This window comes from Scaptodrosophila lebanonensis, unplaced genomic scaffold (assembly GCF_003285725.1).
Source record: "Scaptodrosophila lebanonensis strain 11010-0011.00,11010-0021.00 unplaced genomic scaffold, SlebRS2 tig00001410-arrow-pilon, whole genome shotgun sequence".
Classification (NCBI taxonomy): Eukaryota; Metazoa; Arthropoda; class Insecta; order Diptera; family Drosophilidae; genus Scaptodrosophila; species Scaptodrosophila lebanonensis.
This window is the reverse complement of record NW_022060738.1, coordinates 5,380,626-5,391,488: the sequence shown is the minus strand read 5'-3', so window position 1 is coordinate 5,391,488 and position 10,863 is coordinate 5,380,626.

The window sequence follows — 10,863 nt, the reverse complement described above, 5'->3', positions numbered from 1 at the left end:
AGCAGCGTTCAAATTGAAGGTCCTCGTTATATTTATGCTCCTCTTACGACCACTACAAACACACGCATAAGTGTGTTGCGTGCGTGGGTGGGTGGGGATAGGTTGATAGGTGGAGGGCGAGGTGGATGGATGAGGGTATGTTGTATGTTTGTGTGTGGTTTATTTACGCTGCTCTTGGCAATTATATTTGTTACCCAATTAGCGTAAAATTGTGTTTATTGGCAAACTGTGGCCAACGTAGCCGCACTCACGTAACGGCCGCATTGAATTAGCTAATGAAGTTGTAGTTACCAATAGACATTTGCTGTTGTTGCTATTGTTGCTGTATCTGCTGCTAGCTGCCGCATGCATATCTATTAGTTTGCGTACCTAATTTGCTAAAAACACATATTCGCACAAACTCGAATACCGACAAGCACTACGAGTATATTGTGGGTGTAGTGGGCGTGGCAATAACTTGGTATTCTGTCTAAAGGCAAGCTGTTGAGCTGCCATAACTTCTTAGCTTCCTTGATAGCTGACAGTGAGTATGGACAATATGTTGGGTAGGTGTTACACCTAATGCACAGATAAAATATCTAATTAAGTATTGTTCGCTTGCCGTTATAAATCGCTTGTGCCTACTGCTGCCAAGTATTCCAAGTACTTCCGCCTGTGGTTTCTGTGCGTGTGAATGTGCGCGTGTGTGTGTGTGTGTGTCTATCTGTGGGTATTTCTGGGATAATGTGGAGGAATTTCGAATATCGAGTGGCCATGCTCTAGCGTTGAACAGAACAAACAAAGAACTGAGATGGAGCTTTGATAGGTGCGCAGTGTTGAGCATCTGTCAATGACAGATATTATAATTCAATTGAATCTTAATGAGAAATCGACCAGACAACAGAGTCTAAGTAACCATAAATACTGCATATTTGCGCAAAAGTTAAATAAAACTGTTTGTTGCACCATAAACTTATTAAATAAAAGCTATTGAGTGACACAATCAGTACAATCAGTTTAATATAATCTGTTCAGATTGTGTTCATATTACGCTAGCCAGGCTTTTTGTTTTTGTTTCTTTCTTTGAAGTGTACTAAACATTTGGTGAAATGGTTAATGAATACGGGACGAGACAATTGAAAATTGTGGCTAATTCTGCTTAAACAGATATTTTGCAAGAGTTTAAAATATTTTTTCTTGAACTGACTTTTAGGAAACATTAATTTAACAATTTTAATCCTTTCATATGCTAGCGAAGTTATACAGTTTAGCATTCTTATATTTAGGTTATTATCTTAGCTTAGCTGGATAATGCTTATCCTGTATTTATTTAGTTAATATATCAAAAAAGAAACTAAATCTTCGATGAAATTAATGGAAATACAATTAAATCTATCCAAATCAACGATTCATGTCATTTTAAGACAACAATTGGGTTCCCGAAAGTTGTGTTCAGACTTGACCAAATATTGGATTTATCGGTCGACTGAGTTGTTGACCATTAACCATGACCATATTTGGAGAATTTGCAATTTCTTGTAAAATTTAAGAACTACGAAAACGTCATTCCTTCGAAGGACCTGCCGGCCGAGTTTTCTAAATGCTTTTTGATGCTACAAAACGTATACTGAATACTGTGAGAAGGAGATTATTGTGATTAAAATAAAATACTTTTGTCGCCGGTGGCATTAGCCCGACAGTCAATGCAAACTTAAGGCTTGCATTTGTTTTCAAATGTTGGTCCAGTACATTGCATTTGCAGATTATTATAATACTTGTAGGTTTATTTTAATGAAAAATTATGAAAAAAATTTAAAAAATTATGTTGAAATTAAATTTATGATGCATAACATTTTTTAACAGGGATTGCGATTATAGATGCAATCAAAGTCGAAAAAAGTAAGGGACTCTTTATTATATATAAATAGCAATACAAATAAAAATAAAATTTGTTTCAAAATTTTGTAATTTTGAAAATTGACTTTCCCTATTTTGTGAACATTCAAACAAACACCATTGTAAATATTTTATGTGCGGCAGTCATTTATATTTGATATAATGTAATGACTTTTTTTTGCATTAATAATATTATTTTATTTGACAAAGATAGTGTTTAAGTTTTATGTTGTGTGGTTTGTTAAAAATGTATTATTAATATTCAGTAAATGAGCTGTAAAATATGAAATAGGTCTGTAGAGAACGAAGTACACTCTGTACAGCTTTGTTTGTAGTTAAATGTTTTGGAATTATCCAACTGAAAGGAGATTGCTGTACAGTGGGAATAAAAAGTGTGCGTATAGCTACAAGTATAATGTAGTCACTTTTCCACCTTACCTAAGTGAATGAATTTGTTTTGCTGCGAATAAGTTATTTAATACCTAAAAATTAATATGGGATATTTATAATTTACGCCAAGATGTGCAAATTACATATTCTTATCGAGGGAAATATTGAACAGCTTGACAATTTTTTTTTCCAAATAATTCTCTTTGATATGCACGTTTTCTAATTTATTTCACAGTTAATTATATTTCTTACTTCTTGATGAGTATTCTTACTCAATCGTAACGACATGAATACCATTTACACTTTATAAACTTTAAATTAAATCAACCCTTTATATTTATGGTTTTAAAAAAATAATCTGTAATTTAATCTTTAATTTAAAGTAATAATCAGAAAGCTGGACTAAATATCTATTAAAATCGCCTTTTCTTACCCAGTGAAAACTTACTCCTTACATGATTTTAACCTATTTATTACTTTACTAAGGATTTTGATAACTTCACAAAAATTCAAATAAGTGTTGGTTATAGTTTATTCAAGTTGTTAATCGGTTTTACTCTGAAAATTAACACGTTTATTTACAATTTAATACAAACGAGCGATGTAATTGAATTCATTTAAATAAGCTCTAGTAATTGTACATAGCTCACTGGAGCTAGTCAATCCTTTAATACAGTTTGCGCCGTCTCTTTAAGCATAAACTTTTACTATCGACTGTTTATGTGTGTTACATACACACATTTCCCCACCCTACTAGATCTCATTCTCCATTCACGACAAACCAAGACATGCATGATTTATGTGTCCTTATTTATGTTTGTTAGCAGTGCTAGGGAATTTTTCAACCCGTCGCTGTCTTTGGCTTAGGCGCGTCTTTGTCTGTTGTAACCAGACAATTATTTATTAGCGTTGCTGAAGCGGTTTCTCTTAGTCTTGGTCTCTTGCGGCTTGATGTTGGGCTTGGTATTTAGCCAATGGTTGCGACTGCTACTGCTACTCTGTGCGTATGACGTTGTTTGTGTTATAGTCTGCTTAACATCGTTAATACAAAAGACCCTGGAACTGTTGAAAAATTCATTTTCATGTTTTTGCAGCTTAAGTAATTTTTCATAAACATGCGTTGCCGAACGAGTACGTCTTTAGATGCTTGTTGCATGCCCCAAAATTGAATTTTATGTGTTTCATAAGCTGCTTAGCCGGCTGTTAACTCATGTAAAAAAGGGAGAATCTAACGCAAATACTTACATACATGTAAGAACATATGTATATTATACAGAGGATAAATAATGCCAGGGTCCACATCAATCAGACGACGTATGCATAACGCTTCGTGCCATATTTAAAGAGTCAATTACGCAACGTTCATTTTGTGACCAAAGATGTTAACTATGGTCGGCTCAATTAAACGAAAAAGCGGACACATCCTGTTTTTGTTGCTGGCGTTTTAACATGACCATTAAAGCTGTTATGGCATTCGTTTGGTAAGCGCGCATTTATCATACTCGTTTATATGTGCGTACATATCCTTTTAAAGCCACACAGATGAAGTGCCTTTCTGTGTCTGTGCCTTTTTCAAGGCTGGCTTGTGTGTGTTGGTATGTATTATAAGTATGTGTATATTTGTAAAGCGCCGCTTAACTCTTTTTGAACCAAAAATAATGAGAAAGTAAAACAACATGAGAATCAAATTGTGGGATGCTAATTGTTAGTTTTTGGTACGCCTAAGGGAATATAAATTTCAGATCACAGCTTAAATATAATGCTTAAACGAGGAAAATTTACTCAGAAGAGGGGCAGAACTTTTCAAACAGAAACCGAAAACTGACACTCTCACAATGCTACAACTCCTATATAGAATTATAATGATAACGAAAATAATAATAACTGAATTATTTTATACAATTCTTTCTAGTATTTCTGTAAGAAGATGGATATACATGCAAAGTATTTTTTAAGCTTCAAGACCACTGTTATATTATACTTTATAAACAGTTCTTCAAAGAAACAGCTGCATACCGATTTCATTATAGAGCACCTTTGTTTAATTAAATAATTAAAAAAAAGCTTTATTCGCTTTTTTCAAAAATAGCAAAAATATTACCCTTTTTTTTTTTGGAAATTTTACATTTTTTTGGTTTTTATAATAATGTTTTTTAATTCTGTAACAGTTTTTTAGCATTTCGAAGTTTTTGTCCCCTCGGCTGCTAGAGAGTTAACAATTATCGACTGCATATAGTACACAGATATTTCTGCAAAAATACACATACACATGTCCATGTTAAATATGTACTGACAATGTGCATATACATATGTATGTATATGTATTTATACACATGTACTGACATATGCATGTTTGTGTATACTTGTGTGTAAACATGAATACCAAGTGCAAGTTAAATGCCATTTCTTCCTTTTTGCAATTTTATTGCCCATTTCAATATAATGCCTGTTCCTTCGACTCATATAGACTCATACAGCTGGCTGCATCATTTTCGGCCGCTCTTCACTTGGTCAGCTTATGTCGTAATCGTGGCGCAATGTGGCCACTTAAAATGATGGCTATGATGTCTTTTTCCTGCATCGCGACACGCTCATTCCCGCACATAAAAATGCCATTCTGTTTTATGATGGTACATTAATTGTGCATACTCGTACGTATACATCATGTGTGAATTGATATATATTTTCAATGAAAGTACGTTGCAAGTTCGAATACGAGTAAGAGCGGGAACTAGTTTGCAACTGCAAGCGACACGTATTGCTGTATTATTTGCTTAGCTCGACTTCCTCAAATTGAATTTCTTTTGATAAAACGGTATTATATTTGTGTGGCATATTGTTGTAGTTCGCTCGGCAAAACAGGGTGAGGCAAAAAATGGATGATGTATATTATGCTATACACCTGGAGAAATACATATGTAGCCTAGCTCTAGGTTTAGCTCTAACTTGATTCAATAATAAGGACTAGCGCTTCACATATGTTATTTAGAATTATAAAAAGCTTAGATTCTGTCAATAACCTAAAATAAAACATAAGCAATTAAATATAAGAAAACACAAATATAGGAAAACAAAAAATTATAACAAACGGGTGACGTTATTAATTGGATATTTTTTAGTTTACTCAATAATTTGACCTTGTGTGTACTACAAAATGTTAAATTCATTTAGCAAATAATCGAAAATATTGTCTTCTTTACATTTTTCACATCATATGTATTACAAATGATCAGCCATATTACAAATGGTTAGTCGAGGTTAGTTATGAGTGCCTAAGTACTAGTTTATATACAAGAAATATTCAGATTTAATACAAATGATAAAACAAAATAAATTGGTCTAATTAAATCTAAATTATTAAACTATTTTTAAATATTTAAATTCAAAAGTTTTAATGTCTAATTTAATTTATTTTTATAAGCTATACCCGAAGGAATGTTAAGTTAAAGTTAAGTTAAGTTAAATCGTGCAGTTTTTTTAACACCCAGAACGGGGCGTAGTGGACCCCATAAAGTTTGTCTATATTCTTGATTAATATAATAAAACGAAACAAAGATCTCCAAAAGAATAAGAGGTAGAGTTACCAAGGCCTGTTCTAATACAGATGGTCAGACACACCAATGGACTTCTTGTTACTTTACAGGAGTCAACTATATTTTTTCTTATGCATGTTGAAGAGTGCTTTTAAAGCTAATCAAGATATCCGAGTATGTAATTTTAAATATGGCGCATGAATGGCGCATCGAAATTTCTATGTAGGCAATACTCGCAATACTCTCGTAATAATCATTTGATTATTTTGAATAATTTTAAGCTTTTTAAGAGGGTTTTTTTTTGGAAATTATTAATGGGTATTTAGTTAGTTTACTATATTAACAGAAATTTAAGTAAGTATATCAAAATTTTGCAAATTGATTGCAGTGCATTTTGTTCTTTGACATCAGTTTCGAATGTAAAAGGGTATTCAGTTGAAAGTTTGCTGCAATGCATATGAAATGCAACACGCTGTTGTACCACTTCCGTTTCCGTTTGCGCAGCTATTCACATGCGAGTAGATATGCAACGCACTTTCTCAATGCAGTGTCAAACACAATGCTTGCTTAACACTCCAATTGCGTTGCCAATGCTTGATTGCATGGCGCAAAAATTGCATTTGGCTATGTACACAAACAAATGTCGTTCTATATTTCATAATTTCGAAATGCAAGACTTGCAAATGCACCCGTTTGTATTCGTACTTATATTTGTACATACTCGTATTAGAAAAGTGTGCCCCAACTTGCGGCTTTACTGCAGTTGCAGGCATTTAGTATTAAACAACCCCGACCCCCCCAAAGTAGTACGTGTCTTTGGCTTAATTTGTTGCAAATATAGTTTATTTTTCAATTGCAAACAGAAGCACACACTAATACAAACACTCTCACACTAATTGGTATTTTATCTCTTAATTTATGGCACATTTCAAAATACAAATCCCAGCTGTGTTGCTTAGACGTTTGCCACGACTTACTTTTCAATTGTTTGCTCAGGGATTTGAAAAACATTTTCAGATCTACTCGCTGACTGTTGGCTGTTCACAACTCGCTGCTAAGTTTGTTTTTTCTATGCTATGCCGCCGCATAAATTATTTTATTATTATACGTATTTAGCCAGCGCATTAATGGCAATTGAAAATCGCACTGATTAGTGCAGCCATAGGCGTGTTCTCCGTGCTCTCCGGCTCGCTTTTATTAATGGTATTTGTCATGTGATCAGGATTCTGGTTGAGTGTTTTTTGTTCGCACTTTTCTCATGTTTTATGCACTAAGTGCTTTTAAGCGGATTATTGGCAATTATTAACAAATGTGATATAGATAATTAGTTAAACATAAATTTGCATGCCTAATCAATAGCTGCCTGTGTGCTGTCTAATTACTGCGATAATTTGTAGCTGGCCTTGGTTAATGCTGCTTCACAGCCAACCCAGCGATAAATTACGTTTTCGATGTGTGCAAAATAATTATGTGTGCATGTGTTGCAAATAACCAAAATAACAACAAAAATATGCCAGAGAAACTAAACTAAAAACACTGCAAACGGTGCTGCTGTTGCCAGAATCGCTGTCGCCGCCCAGTTTGGATGACAAACGATGTGACAATTTAAATCTATTGGGGCATGCTGCGTGATAAATTGGCCAGCTAACTGAGCAGCGCGAGTCCCTGACATAGCATAGCAACAAAAACAAAAATAAAAGACAAACAGAGAGAACAAAATAACACGAAATAAAGAAGTGGCAACACTTTTGTCTGAAACTGTCAATTTGGTATTAAAATATCGCACAGAGCTTTATTAAGCAAGACAGTTCAATATGGATACATATATACATACATACATATATACATACACCCCCACACACACACACATTATATTCACGAGCATTTATTGTGAGATTGGTTTAGCATTGTGGCAAGAGTATTGATACATTGATACATTTTGCACTGAGCGAAACGTTTTGATTTAATACAGTTTTACTGACACAGAAAGGAAACTTCAAGGCCGGACGCAAATAATATATATTTATGGGTAGAGCGAACAGGTCAAGGGATACAGGTTATATGGCCCAGAACTAAACTCGGTGGCAATAAAGCGTGACGTAAAATTTAATGAAGATTTGTTCATGGGAAACAAAAATAATATTTACTTTTCCTACATAATTGGGCAAGAAAATGGGCTAGAAATTATGGAACAAACAGACTATGAACATGCTGAAAAGTTTGCCCAGTCGAAAGAAGAAGAAGATGAAAACCCACCAGAAGAAGATTAACCGGATGGCATATATTTACGTTCTAAAGCAGTTGAAAGTTGACGAAAAAAATATAAAGTTTTATAAAATACTCTTTAAATTTAATTGCTGAAAATAGAAATACCAACAAAGGGGTATTAAATGCATGTTACAGATTCAGAAACAAGTAAATTTTTCATTCTTTGCTTTGTAATCAGCTCAAAAAGTTATATTGCTTATTCTCTGTCGAATCTTCTTTATAAACACTTGCTTTTATATTTTGCATTTTGCAGCAAACCGTAAGTAGTTAACAGCATATTTTATTCGCAAAGAGTGAGAGAAAAATAGACACAGAGTGTGATGTTGCAAGCAGAAGGGAAAATTATGCTTTAAGGATTGTTGAATTTATATTATTGAATCCTAGTACTGCTTTTGCTTTATTTATTGTAGGAGAAATATTGCATTAAAGTTTAATTTTCAACCAAAAATTTCTCGAAGATGTTTGAGTATTGATATACTGTATACCAGTACTGCATGCATTTCAGATCCTTTTGTAAACGACTGAATATGATGTTTACGATTTAAAAAGTATCTCTTTGGGTTAACTTTTTAAAATAGGAATAAATTAAAATGAATGATCATGATTCAATCGGTTGTACCAGCCAGCAGATCTGTTTCGTAAATAGCTGTTTCAGCGCAAGACAAGAAGACAGGCAGATGGGAGATATATGGTCTTGCTCCCATTCAACGATCCGCGTCACGTCGCGTTGGGCTATTCCAGATCCATCGTGCTAGCACAGTTCCGGCCCCAAGCCCCTCCAATTTCTACCTACATCAGTGTAGTTGATATAATTTTGCATTTCGGTAAATAATGAATACATTGTGTACTAAAAAATAATATAAATATCCATTACAAGCAAATTATTAGAATATTGTGGGAATATGCTTTTGCGTTAAAGCCACTTCACAATCAGCTCCGGGGCATCCTATCTAATTTGCCTTTTTCGGCTTATCAGTGCCCATCATTTGAGGTCGTATAGAACCCAAAATTGCACTCACTTCCCACTCATTAAGTCCTTAAATAGTTGCAAGTCTTTTTTTAACGTTCGGCCTCAGCTAACTCACTTCACACGCAATGTTAGTTTGTAATTATTTAAATGGTACAAGATGGGCTATAAAGATAAGACCCTAGCACGTTTTGTTATGGTTGGCGCTTGACTACTACAACAACCAAGGCTAGCAATACCACCCACGCATACCCTAATACTCAAAAACACACACAGACACATATTCATACTTTTATATCGAGAGAGGGAGGGAGCGCTTTCGTGGCCGCAAATTAATTGGTTGGCTTCCTGCTTGTCTTTCATTTATGGCAGTTATTGTAGTTACCGCCAGCAGTTATAGTCTCTTATTGCATGTAAGTATGTTTGTCTCTATGTGTGTGTGTATGTGTGGAAAACTTTTTGAAGCTGCTTATCTCGCAGGGAAGGAAAGTTAAAAATGCCCGCAAGTGTGTATGTTTGTATGGCATTTAAAACTTTTATAACTACCAAAAGCGTTCGTTAGTTTGGGCGACTTAATTGTTGGCTGTGGGGACTTAAAACACACATGCATACACATACATACACGCCTGATAGTTATTTATTTTTAATGTTTAATGCGCGCATTGCGCAAAGCATGAACTATGCGTTGCTAGTGATAAAAACTTTACGCATATAAGCAAACACAAAACCATTGCATACTACTTTTTAAGCGCTTCGTAGGAATAATATTTATGCGGCGCACTAGAAAAAATGCTTACAAACACTCACACACACACAGACGCATAGAAGGCAGAGAAACAAAACATGGGAAATTCGCGCTTGTCAACGCTTTGTACTTTTTCAAGAATATTTTACAGCTGCACTTAACTATAAAGTAGCTAAAGCAAACAATATTTAAAATAAGCAAAGCTGAAGGGGCAGCAGTTTTCAACCAAGGACATAGCCGGGCAACCAGGCAGGCATGGGACAGGAATGGGGCAGGCAGGCAGTGTGGTGTAGAGTCTGGCAGGAAGAAGCACATGCTGCAGCAACTGCAATAAAATATAAGAAAAACTGTAAAAGCAGTGTAAAATTATGTATGTATTATGTTCAAAATATGCACAGCAGGTGCTGCTTAGTGCACATGTGTGTGACCAACATGTGCATGTGCGTTCGTGTATCTCTGCCTGTATAAGAGTGAACAGAGGTTATGCAGATAGAAGTACTGACTGATGTAGCCTAAATATTTAAAGAAAAATAATTAAAAATATATACATTTCCACATAATAATAAAGCTTATTTGAATTAACAACTAATAGTATGCTATTTAATGCAAAAATTCCCTCCAAGTTATTCTACTCATGTCCGTTTGCTTATTCTGTTCGTCGCAAGAATTGTCTCAAATAACATCCTACTGACATTTAAAATGTAAAATAATGTGAATCCTGAAAACCGAGGGAGGAATGGCAGTTTCTATTTTATAAGAACAAACATATATTATCAGCATGATGAGACAAATAGATATATAACGGACTCGTATTTTTGTTTATTTCTTCATGTTTCTTGACATCGAAATCCAACTATGTTCGTGTGGTGAGAACGATCGGTGTAAACCCATTTATAAGAATATTTCAACCCAATTTGCTGTTAATAGTTTTTTCTGTAAATTCCGCACCATAATCTGATGTTTGCTTGGCTGAAAAAATTGTGAAGTTTGTTCAAAATTGTGTAAATGGTCACCCGAATGGTAGAGTTTGTGTGGCTGCGGGGCGCATCCGTTTCGGTCTTGTAGCCACATCAGCAACAGCTAAG